The sequence below is a fragment of the Marmota monax genome, unplaced genomic scaffold, assembly GCF_021218885.2.
Source record: "Marmota monax isolate L192 unplaced genomic scaffold, Marmota_monax_Labrador192_F-V1.1 WCK01_AAM20220418_F8-fsc00050, whole genome shotgun sequence".
NCBI classification, from domain to species: domain Eukaryota; kingdom Metazoa; phylum Chordata; class Mammalia; order Rodentia; family Sciuridae; genus Marmota; species Marmota monax.
Window position 1 is genome coordinate 12,476,744 of NW_026694552.1, and position 13,095 is coordinate 12,489,838.

At 34.9% G+C, this 13,095-nt stretch overlaps 1 protein-coding gene across 1 annotated transcript in view; it reads left to right on the forward strand.

Annotated features, from left to right (window-relative positions):
• Htr2c (5-hydroxytryptamine receptor 2C) overlaps positions 1–13,095 on the forward strand; it is a 235,278-nt gene that overhangs the window by 19,101 nt on the left and 203,082 nt on the right. The window contains exon 2 of the mRNA XM_046420878.2: positions 2,840–2,897. The gene's annotated coding sequence lies outside the window, so the exon portion shown is untranslated. The remainder of the gene's footprint in view (positions 1–2,839; positions 2,898–13,095) is intronic.

Genomic DNA, 13,095 nt, shown 5'->3' on the forward strand with positions numbered 1-13,095 from the left:
CTCAAGAAGGCCCCTTCTTTTTAAGTGAGTGTGCCTATCCTTGAATATCCAAAGAAGTGTATTAAGCTCTTTCATAATGTTAGCATTTCCTCATCCTGCTCAGGATTGAGCACCAGCATTTTAATGATGACTCAGCAACAGTAAGATAGGCATTTCTGGAGCTGGGGTTGTAGCTCAGTGGTAGAGCACTCTCCTAGCACATATAAGGTATTGGATTCAATCCTCAGCAGCACATAAATTGAAGTAAAGTTTATTTAAAAAAAATGATAGACATTTCTTTGATAGACTTCCCACTTCAAAAGCTGCCTTTTCCCCTATTTCAATTGAAGGAGAAATAAAATAGCAAACCTATCCATTATTAAATTTTCACTGGGTTCTCAGTAGTGTTAATTTATAATTGTGCTTTTTGAAACTACTGTTTTATATTTCCCCCCCTAGGGTAGGCTGGAAGCAAAATAGCAATTTTTTTTTTGTTTGTTTTGTTTTTAAGGAAAAGTAGGGTTGAATCTGTCTTAAGTAATTATAAGCTTACCCTTAATGTCACTTTACAAACCAACTATAAATAGTGTCACAGGTAATAAAATTGCACATGTGAGATTAAAAAAATATGCACTATTTTTTTTTTTTAAAGCAGGGCATTACATAGTGTGGACTGACATATAGGATAAGGTTGTGATCAGAGTTATCTTTCTTTTCTAGAGCCACTGGTCTACAAAGGAGAAAAATCAAAGTCATTATAGGAATTTTTAAAATGATAGTTCAGTAAGGTGGTGAGAAACTTAAAATGACAGAACATCAATAATGACATCTCAAATTTACATATAATTAGCTGAGAGGAGACATAGATTGCATGACCGATTCAGAATATTAATATAAACAATGTCATGGTGAGGGGGGAGAGACAGATTGAGGAGGTATTTAGTTTTACTTAAGGCATTCCACAGTTTTTCAAAAATTAAGTATGATTTTAGAAATATACCTGAAAAAGAGACATGGGGAAAATATTTGGTTGGTAAGTTTGGGGGAATTTTTTTTCAAAACTACAAGATTGGACAATTTTTAATTTAAAAAAAAAAAAGCAGGAACGCTTAATCCTGTTCCAAAGGGTGGAGGGACACACATAAACCCTAAATGACAAATGATACAATCATAGTCACATTCTTCTAACTGTGGTAATCACAATTGACCACTAGGGGGCCGTAATTCCGTTCGCACCAGTTTTCTGGCGACGACCATTTTATTCCCTCCAAGGATATTTGCATAGTTAGGTAAAATTAAGTGGGAGCTACAACAGGTAGAGTGGATCATTACAGTTTATTGAGATTATATTGGGCTTTAGTGCATCTGTAATTCTTATTGTACCAATTACTAACTTAGCCACCAACTTCAACCATGGAGTCTCATTGCACCAACGTTACTAGTAATTTTGTTTTTGTTTTGAATCTCTGCTGCTTGAAACATGTTAGGTAGAACCAGTTTTACATCCGGTTACCCCTAGAGATTATTTTTATTTACTATAGGCTCCTTACCATTTTATGAAAATAGAGATGTAATGTTGACCATTTGTTCTCACACAGTCATTTCAATAAATTTTTGCACTATTTGGAGCAGCAAGAGCAGCAAGAAAATACTGGTGCACATTTATAATACCAAATGCATTTTATAAAATTTATGTTAAACAGCAAAGTTTTAGCTAAGTTGTTTTCACTAATTTGAAGCCAGAACTATTTTTTACTGTCTTAAGGATTGAAAAGTATAATATTTTTTTGTAATTGTACATTTTATCCTGGATGAGGTAGGAGAAAGTCACATTAAATTATTTAAATTGTGGTTTTAAAATTTATCATATAAACATTTTAAATCAATTTTCAACAAGTACAAATACATTAATAAGTATGTGAACAATAAAATTATCTTAATATCCTCCAGTAATATAATAATTGACATTTCCTGTGTATTTCTCATAATGTCAGTGGCCTTTACATTACTCCATTTTACTTGAGCCAATGGAAGTGTTTGCTTTAGAAGTTCAGAAAATCCATTTTTAAGACATTTTGGTCATGTTTTGCATGTTTTGGGAATCTTCTCATGCTTAAATATGTTAAATATTAATTTTACTACATCAAATTTATTTTTCCAACAACAAAAATGTGGTTGGCTAATATTTGTCTCAATCTTGTGTTTACATTCTAAATAGATACTGCCAACTGATACTGTTACAATAATTGATAGTAAAATGGTGATTTTCAAATGTTATTTTCCCTTCCAGAGTCTAATATAGCTTTAATACCTATGGGTGAAATACCATTTAACTACACCTGCTCTGTAAAATGTTTTATCTGAAATAATGTTTTGATGTTCTATTTGATTTAGAATTATTTTTCTTTTTTCAGTACTGGGGATTAAACCCGGGGGATGCTTTACCACTGAGCAATATCCCTAGCCCTTTTTATTTTATTTTGGGACTAGGTCTCCTTAAGTTGCCAGAGGCTGGCCTCAAACTTGCTGTCCTGCTTCAGCTTCCTTCTGGAGTCACTGGGATTACTGGTGTGGGCCATAACACCCAGAATAATTTAAAATTTGGCTGATGTATTCTGGATACTTAATTGATATTTAATCTCTTTAGCAAAAGGACACTCACTGCCATATTTGCTGTATCAATATTTCAGGTTTTTTTTTTTTTAATTTTGTATATGTGAGACTGTCTTTCTTTGGGAGCTTATGGATAGTAGCCCAACTATTTTCAGTCATGTTTTATATATGAAAATAATATAAATACCCAAAGCAACACCTTACTTACAGTGTTCTTATTGCATTTTTCTCAACATTTGCTTTTTAGGGTTATCAGCTAATACCTGCGAGCACAGGCCAACGAGTATGATTCTTTAAAAATAACTGTAAGTATACCCATAAGCATGCTTCAGAACTCTTTATTTTTGCAGTAGTATTCAACTATTACATATAGGTGATTCCTATTATTTTGGTAACTTAGTCCTGATCCTGAGCTACTGAAACATATCTCATTAATGGTTTCCATATCTGAAGAATATTATTTAATTGGTAAACAGCATTTTGATGCAACCTAAAAAAAATGTTTTTTTTAATTAACAAATATTGTGCAATAGACACCCTTACCAAGTTGGTTAACCATCACCCCAAATTTATAGTAGATAAATATAAAATAAGACTGTATAAATTGAGAGAAAATCTGAATATATAGTGAAGGCAAAATATGAATGTTTCATTTTCTCCTTCAGTGACAAAGTCATATCAATGATGAGGGGTAGGATGGGAAATTCAAGTATTGGTTTCCTATGATAAATTTTAGAAAATAAAGCTCTTCAAAATATTATAGATGGAAGGGGGCTGGGGTGTAGTATGAGGCCTTGGGTTTGATCCCCAGCACTGAAAGAAAAAAAAAGTAAACAAAGAAAAAAATCTTGATGAATAAAACTAAAAATCTTAGGATAAAAGGGAGAGGAAACAATAAACTTTGTTCCTTAAAAAAGGATTATCAGTCACAAATGCTAAAAAGTCAAGAATGGACAACTTCACATTCTATAGAATAAATTTTTTTTAAAAAGTAGAAGGACACAATACCTTTGTTTCATTTATTTTTATGCGGTGCTGGGGCTTGAACCTAGGAGCTCACACATGCTAGGCAAGCATTTTACCACTGAACCACAACCCCAGCCCCATAGCATAATTATTTGATTGAATAAATATATACAAGTTAGGCAAAGTGGGTCAAAATTGGATTCTGTATTTTAAAGACTGTCAGGAACTTCTTAATTAAATTTGTGATTATTACATAGTTATATATAATTTTTTAAATTTTTTTTAGCTGTAGATGGACACAACACCTTTATTTTATTTATTTATTTTTATGTGGTATTGAGGATCAAACACAGTGCCTCACATATGCTAGGCAAGTGCTCTACCACTGAGCCACAACCCCAGCCCTCAATGTACACTTTTAATATAACAATATAGTGTCAAGAAATTAAGCAACAAAAACATAAAATAAAATGGAACTTGGAAACCTATCAAAATTTAAGAGAAGTTAAGGATGGAATTGGGTTAGGAGTGTCTGTTACACACATAATCAAACACTAAAAGAAAGGGGAAAAGAGCTAATTTTGCATAAAGACAGGTGCATCAAAATGGCTGCATCAAAATGTACCCATAGTCAGAATGGTCAACTTCAGACTGTCCTGCTTTCTTATTTAGCAAAACACCACTTAAGATGATGAAAAAGGTAACACTTCCCTTATTGAATATGTATTAGGAGTTCTTGATGCTCTAAGCAGCTTTCCTTAGGGGAAAAAATTCAAAAAGGGAATCCACAGGGAAAATTCAAAAAGTGTACAGTATAAAATTTTTATGCACCCCAACAGCTGTATCGAGAGTACATAGCAGGTCGTTTATTGTAAATTTATGAAGATCCAGTGTGCCTACAGATGTTTTCACTGCATTGGTGAAATAGGTCAACATGATGTGCAGGTAAGTTTACACTCTCGAGTTTTAAACAAAGCTTACACAAAATCATCTCAACTGTATCCATGGCATTGTAAGCCCTGTCCTGAGGTGAAGACCAAGGTCAGGCTTACTAGAATGTGAAGTCAGCCAACTTCATCTTTAGCATCTGCCTTTGAACACTACTATCTTTACCACTTTGTCTCTCCACCTCTGTGTACCAAATATCCAAAACTTCATAATGAGTGCTCTTTGCTTCTCTCCCAAGTCTTGTGTACCCCTCTTGGTACACGTACCTTTTGACATTTGGTTCTTATCCAGCTTTTCAGTTAGAGATTTGATATACAAATTTTTCCTAAGGTGGCGATGTTTGACAAGGCCTATCTCCTCCGGAGGGAGACACATTTTAACACTAAAATGTAGCTTCAGTAATTGCACCCCTTGATGGGTACAGAGGAAAGATACATCTGAAATCTCCTCATGTAGGTATGTAAGGTTTTTGTCTCTTTCACATCTCTGTAAGGCTGGCCTTGTCTGGGTATGTTAGTGACATAAAAAATACCTGTGAAACATACCGGAGACTGGCTATGGATTGTAAATAATGTTAAATGTATTATTTTTCACTGTGTATAGAAGAATAACAAGAGTTTTAGTTATAATATGTAAATATCCACAATCTGATATTCTATGAGGAGTTTTGTTTTGTTTTGTGGTGTGGGAATTGAACCCAGGGCTGCTACTCATGTGCTCTAAGCAGCCCCTCCTTTGAGTTTTTAATATGTGGATCCCTGGTGATTTCTATGGCTACTTTAAGCTGTACATGATTCGATGGATGTGAATAAAAACAAAAAAAGTAATGGGTCTGGGGTCGCAGCTCAGTGGTAGAGTGCTTGCCTAGCATGTGTGAAGCACTGGGTTCAATTCTCAGCACCACATAAAAATAAATAAAGAGCCATCAACAACTAATCAAATATTTTTTAAAAAATCAGTTGACTTTGTTTGTCTCTACTGTCCTTCAAATTTAGTAATACCTTCCCTAAAGCCCTACTTATGCATATACATAGGTATATGCTACTGTAAGATATATTTATATGTATATTGTGATCAAGGTAACAATTTAGGTAATATGTTCAATGTCTCCTGTGAAAAATGATCAGTTGGACAACTGTGCTCCTCCTGAGCTGGATAAGGTTTGTAATATCAGTAAGTATTAAAGGTAAACATTAATTTTTTTCTGTAAAAACATATCAGCATTTAAAATTTTTCAAAAAATGATTCATGTAACGAAGAAATAGTGTACACATAGCAGCTCTCCACCATCATGGCAGGATTTATACTTGTCACTCTCTTGAAATCTTAACCATAATTCAAGAATATTTTCTTTCAATTATGGGGACTTGTGTTGCTACAAATAAATACAAGCTCAATTAACAGAATTTTTTTTCTATATGAGTTCTCTGATGTATAAATGAGTACTGTATTTATTTCAGAGTTATTTATTTTAGGTAACCAAATTACTTTTTTTATTATTTTATTTATTTATTTATTTATTGGTACTGAGGATTGAACTTTACCACTGAGCTACATCCCCAGCCCTTTTTGTTTTTTATTTTGAGATAGAGTCTTGCTAAATTTCTGAGGCTGGCTTTGAACTTGGGTCCTCCTGCCTCAGCCTCCCAAGTCACTAAGATTACAGTCATGTGACACTACACCTAACTACCAAATTACTTTAATAAAAATATAAATAGACTATAACAAATCAGTTATTACCTACAAAGATAGTTCCATTACTTCATTTTGCAGTTTATTGTTAATTTTTTATTTACAAATATTCTCATTTTCTATATTTCATAAAATTACTACATATTTTTCTCTTCAACTCTTTGTTAGGTTAAATTAAATAATATATAATCAAAAACCTATGAAAGGAGCACAGGATTCCATGTTAAGTAATGGAATATCGGTTGTACTATGTAGAAGTACAGACATTTTTATCACCTGCAGGAATTAACAGAGTGTCTTGCACATAAAATGTTTTTAATAATCCATTTAATAATGACTATCAAATTTATAATTATAAAAATAATAGCACCTCCAGAATAGAGATATTCAATCAGGCATGCTGTTAATAAATGAATACATATATTTAAAGCAGAAAAACCTGAGACAACAGTTCCACATTCTGCATAGTTTTTTACTTTTATTAATAATCTAAAAAAGGTTTTTTTGTTTGTTTGTTTATTTGGTACTGGGGATTTAACCTGGAGTGCTTTACCACTGAGCTACATCCCCAGTCTTTTTTATTTTATTTTTAAATTTTGAAACAGGGTGTCACTGAGATGCTTAGGGCCTCACTACATTGCTAAGGCTGGCTTCGAACATGCAGGCCTCCTGCCTCAGCCTCCTGAGTCCCTGGGATTACAGGTTTGAACCACTGGGATTACAGGCATGTACCACTGTGCTAAGGTGATAAACTAAAATTTTGACTGGCCTTTTATAATAACCAGTTGAATTCAAAAAGACATGAGACTACCAAACACTTAAGGAAGTTATTATTGCCTCAGAAATATGTATAATTACAATAAGAACAGTTTTTAAATTATTATTCATGAAAAAAGAAGTAATTATTTTATATTCAATAATCTAATTGAGCTAGCTGATAACTTGAAAGTGTACATATACACATACATTTTTACTTGGAGTGGCCTGTGCCAAAATCCAACAAGGCTAACAACAGAATTTAGAATGCATACATTCGAAAATATTTCAAATTCTGCAAAATAAATGAAAGTAACTTTGTTGTGGTAAAGGAAGTAGCCAAACAGTTTCAAAATAAAATTGAAAGTCCATCCATACTAGTGACAACACTATAATAATTTTATATATGTGCTTTCTGTTTTTGAACATACATCTTTCAGAAATATGTTTGGACTTTTAAATTATGCATTTTCAGAACATATGTATTCCCTTAAGTGTAAAAATAAAGGTATACCTTCAATAAGTACAAGTAAATTAATCCATGCCATGTAAGAGGATATCATGATCAAAGAGTTCATGACAAACAAATGTTTTTTATTTCACTGTTAAAATATTTATTCATCTTAGGCATATATTACTTCAATTCAAAAACAATATATATCTTTTAAATAAAATGGAGATATATTAGTGGTATGGAAGTGAGCGTGTTTTCAAGAAGCTGGAAGTAGACCAATGTAGCGTTAGCATTCGTGATGAGGGTGAAAGGGTGCTGTTGAAAAGAATATTTGAATACTGTAACATGTTCCTGGCCCAAAACTTATTTAAAAATCATTCTTCCCCCACACCAAAATAAACATATGGCCCAGACACATAACATACGATTCCTAACAATTGCTTTCTGAAATATTTCCCTGCATAAATCTAGGTACAATTTTCCATTTAGTTCTCTCAAAACCAATCTTTTTTTTTTCTTTTATCAATGCTAGGAATCAAACCCAGGACTCAGTGCTATATCCCCAGCCCAACACAGATTTTTAGAGATATTAATAAACTTGTTTGTTTGGTACTGGGGATTTAACACCGGGTGCTTTACCCGGGGGTCTTTAGTCATGGTAAAGACACTAGTGAAATAAAAAATCAAATCATATTTGTGGCACATCCATTGAAAGAATACATCAATTAAAATTATTGTAATCAGTTACTATTCCATTGAGTAGTCTCATTGATTTCATAGGGTTTCATTTGTTGTTGTTTTTGCAGTGCTGGGGATGGAACCCAGGGCCACATGCATGCTAGACTACTGAGCTACACGCCTAGCCCCTTCATAGAGTTTTAATTATGAAGAAAATAAAAAATAGTCTCATTGCATTGCAAGTTTCTTAGCATCACAGGAAATGAGGCCATCATTTGGATAGTTAAATTAAGCAAGGAACTATGAGTCATCCTTGAACATTTTGATGTCTCTTATCCTCCATAACCAAATTTATCACTAACACTTGTCAGTTTTAGCTCCTGAGCATCTTCACTCCATTTCAACAATCGTATCAGTTTGACTTTCCATCATCTCTTGCCTGAGTACTGGAATTGCCTTCTAACTAGTTTTCCCAGTGACACAATTGCACTCCCAAATCTGTTCTCCTGGTTTGTTTTGTTCTTAGGATATGTACCCAAATCTGTATCATGGTTTATAAGAAGAAATCTGATCTGCCCCATGTCTATCTCTTTGTCAAATTTTACCCTTTCACCTCCATCATGAATTCTTCCACTACATTGGTACCCTTCCAGTTCCTTGAAAACATGCTCCCTTTGATCAAAGATTCTTGTTGGAAATCATGCCTTCTTTCATGAGTACTACCTTGAATTCCCCACTTTTCCAAACACTTATGTCACCAGTAAACTCATATTAAGCCTTCAGAGCATTAGGTAAAAGGCATTTCTTCAGAGTACAGGGAAAGCCTCCTGCTTGCTTGACCCCCTGAGACTAGCATCCTGTTATATACTGTCATGCATAACACCAGCTCACTTTCCACCCCTGCACTTATAGCAGTTGATAATTATACTTTTATTTCTGTGATTCCTTGAGTATTGTATTCTTTGAGACGTAAATTTCATGATATCAGGACAATATTTGCTTTTACTCAATGCTGTATTTTTAGCATCTAGCTCAGTATCTCACATATATCAATGATTCAATAAATATTCACTGGTTGAATAATTAAATGAACAAGTATTCATTATTTGTTAAAAAGTCATTTGTTCAAGATATTGTTGCACATGCCTACTATAAATCCCAGCTACTCAGGAGGCTGAAGCAGGAGGATGGCAAGTTCTGGGTTAGTCTCCACAATTTAGCAGGACCCCATCTCAAAATTTAAAAAAAATAAAATAAAATAAAAAGGGCTGGGAATGAGGCTCAGTGATAGGGAAACCCCAGGTTCAATCTCCAGGACTGAAAAAAAAAAAATCATTTGGGTAACTTTTGTAGTTGATTCGTCTGAGGCTGGTCAATTGTAGAGAATGTTTTTCTACTCTTTCCCCAGTGGCAACCAGTATTGAAACCTGGTGAAAAAAAAATGAACCCTTGGGCTGGGGCTGTAGCTCAGTGGTAGAGTGCCTGCCTTGCATGTTTGAAGTACTGGGTTCAATCCTCAGCGCCACATAAAAATAAATAAAGATATTATGGCCATCTACAATTAAAAATTTTCAAAAAGTGAAGCCTTACGGGACTAAGACCTCAATATAGGGTTACACATGCGAGCTATTGTAAGGGTCCCGCGAAACGTCGGAGAAAGAGACCACCAAGTGACCACTCATGCAATTGGCAGAAGGGGGATTTATTGAACCAGCATGCTGGGGCTCCGTGCCCACTCAAGAAGGGAAAGCAGCCAGAGCCCCGAGCAGGGGCTGAGCACTGCTTAAGTACACTTTTTGGGGAGGGCGGAGGGCTTTGTATACATCAGAACAAATCATCATTAGGCGCGGGAAAATTGAACAACAACTCCTAAACATGATTAGTTCATTCATTGGCGGGAACAGGTCAGGCTGGAGTGATAGGTCATTCCTAAGGAGGGCGTTACATTCAAACTGATTGGTTCAGGCCCTGCAAGGCCTGCGTGCAACCACACAGAGCCCTTCAGTTATTAAACAACCAGACAATCAGGGGAAATGTTTACTGGGCGGTTCTAAGCATTGTCTTAACAGCTACAGAAATTTAACTCAGACCTAGCAGCTTAGAAACTTTTACAACACCCGGTCTTTTACCCTTTAACTTTTACGCTTTAACTTCAATTTCTTTTACCCTTACACTATCAACCAATAAATGTGAGATCAGCAAAACCATTATGATTATTTCAAATATAATGTTAGCTACACAAGCAGCCACTTATAAATGCCTAATGCCACATTTGAATTGTGGAAAAGGGATTTTTGAACAGGTCTCTCTTGCCCTGTTTCTTGTACTAAGAGTTTCACATTCACATTTTAAGACATCAGATGATGAAATCATATCACTGTTGTACTTAATTAAGCAAATTCGAATTTCTGAAGGTATAAATTGTAAAGTATTAAGGATTATTGCTAATGAGGCTTATATTTTCACACCAGAAAATAGAATATATATACATGCATAAAGTATGAATATATTGAATATATGTAATATATATTGAATATATATGAATATGATTAAAATGTCATGCTATTAAATGAGTACATTGCACAGTGATATAATTCTTAGTTCATATTTTCTCCTGATTAACTAAGCTTTCTTATTGTTTCATTTTACATTGTATTTTTTTTGTTTTTATCCACAGAATTGTGCTTATCTATTTTGTAATGACCCATGTGTGTCTCATGTCATGTTTTCATTTGCTAAAATATCGACGAACAATTTTAAGACAGCATGATGAGTGCTAGACTAGTGTAACACTTACTGTGGCTGGAATCTTCTGCAGATTCTGTTAAAGTGCAGATTCGGATTTACTAGTTCCAGGGAGGGGTCTGAGACTCTGCATTTCCACCAAGCTCCCAGGTGTTCATAGAATACACTTGCAGTAGCAAGGTCATAGAGCAGGGGTTAGCAAACGCTTTTTGTAAAGAGCCAGTCAGTAAATATTTGGGATGTTGTGAACCTTATGGAAGCTACTACTCAGCTCTGCCCTTGTAGCTTGAAGTCAGCCACAGACAATATAAATGAATAGGTGAGGCTGTGTTCCAATAAAACTTTATGAACACTGAAATCTGAATGCTTTCAGATTTTCACAAATCATGAAATATTAATCTTTTGATTTTTTTTTTCAAACTATGCAAACCTGTAAAGTCCTTCTTGACTCCTGGATCATACAAAAACAGTCTATGGTTTGCTAGGGTAAAGGTACTGGTGGTTAACTTTGCCACGGGCTGTGTTGGGCAGGGTTGGAAGGTTAGGTTCTGTAGAAAAGATTACAGTTGAACTAGAAATTGAAGATATGAATCTTTTCTGGACACCCAAGTGGGAGACATGGAAATGTGAAAGGAAAAAGCAAGTGATGGTATTAGTGTGTTATCTCAACTGAAAGCTTGGAGGGCTGCAGGAGAAAAACAAGACCTTCAGGGTTGAGAAGGCTCAATACAGTGGGATTTCCTTATGTGCATATTCAAATAGTTTTACATTTTAATGAGTAGTGTTATCAGGTGAGCCTGCAGAGTGAGCAGTGGGGGATGCTATTAAGTTCTGCATTTTGGAATTTCAAGAGACAGAAAGAGAATAGAAATGATGGAGGAAAGCAGGAAAAACTATCTTTGAAAGGTCAGGACTCTCAGAAAGTGGCTGCAAACTGTTCTCAAGTGAAAGCTTTGTGGAAGCATTTATATAAATGATCAGGGTTTGCAAATTCATTGATGAAACGTAAAATGAGTATCCTACAGCCAGGCAGAGCAAACCCGCCAAGCCATTTTCCTATTGTTACAAAGTACACAGCACATGAAAAGGGAAACTAAGAACTGAGGACTGAAGACTAAAAAAAAAAAATGATCTCTACATATGCTTCAGCATCTGCCTGACTTTGCTGATGAGCTACAGAGTAGGCACACATGCTGAGGGGGAAAAGGAGCATATAGATTTTATAGATGATGTTTCTATTCACTCTCTGAAGGTGACAGTGAAGCAAGATGATAGAATATTAAAAAAAAAAAAACAAAACAGGAAGTATGAAAAAATGGGACATCAAGCACAAAATTAACACTTAACATGATGCCAATACTTTCTGGTAGTCTTTTTCCCCAATTCTCTTTCCATGTTCCATCTCATGGCCCCACTTCCTAAAGCATTTTGTCCTGCTGTTTTGTGGGTGTGTTTTATTGAAATCACTGGAAGTGAGTTAAGATTTTCTGAGAACTTATACACAAGGCACAATTTTTAAAACTTCTCTCCAGAATGTAATAAATGGTGAATTTTGATCAAAATTTAATAGCTGAAGTGAGACTTGGAAGCCTAGTGTATTTCTCCAGCTCTCCCTTAAAATAGGCAGTACATTTACCATAGCTGTGGCTTCCTGTAGTAAGCCAGGGTAGAAAAGTGGGAGGTAAAGCAAAAGGTTGATTTCTATTTTTCCACAATAGGGGGGAAATAGTGTTTCTTCTAGATGTAAAGGAAAGATTTGTGTCCAGCTTTGTTCAGATCAAAAACAATCATGTGCAAATTTTGGTTAGAAAATTGTAGGTGACTTTAAAATATTAGGAAACCATGAGAGGAAAGGCAGCATAGCTTTATTAATGAAAGTTAAGAGGAATAATAAACATAGATGTAGGAAACATAGAGGTTTTCTTTTGTTTTTACAGTCAAAGTGTTAGAGGGCTGGGGCCTTCTGGAAAACTGAGGCAGCACAAAAACCCTGATTCTTACCATCAAATTAGAAAGATTTCAGATATGTCACTCAAAGTAATAGGCATGAGTTTATTAGAAGGAATAGGAAAGGGCAAAGGGGACACTCTCAAGGGAGAGAGAGAGTTCTTTCAAGAGAGGGGAAAGTACACCTCTCCTGCCCTCCAGTTTGATTAGGTGTCCCAGTAGACATTGATAACTTTCAGCTCTTAAGTAGCATGCACTGGGTTATGAACTTGTTTGTTTACCTTCAGAAAATAGGGCTTGTCAAGAAAACGACTGAC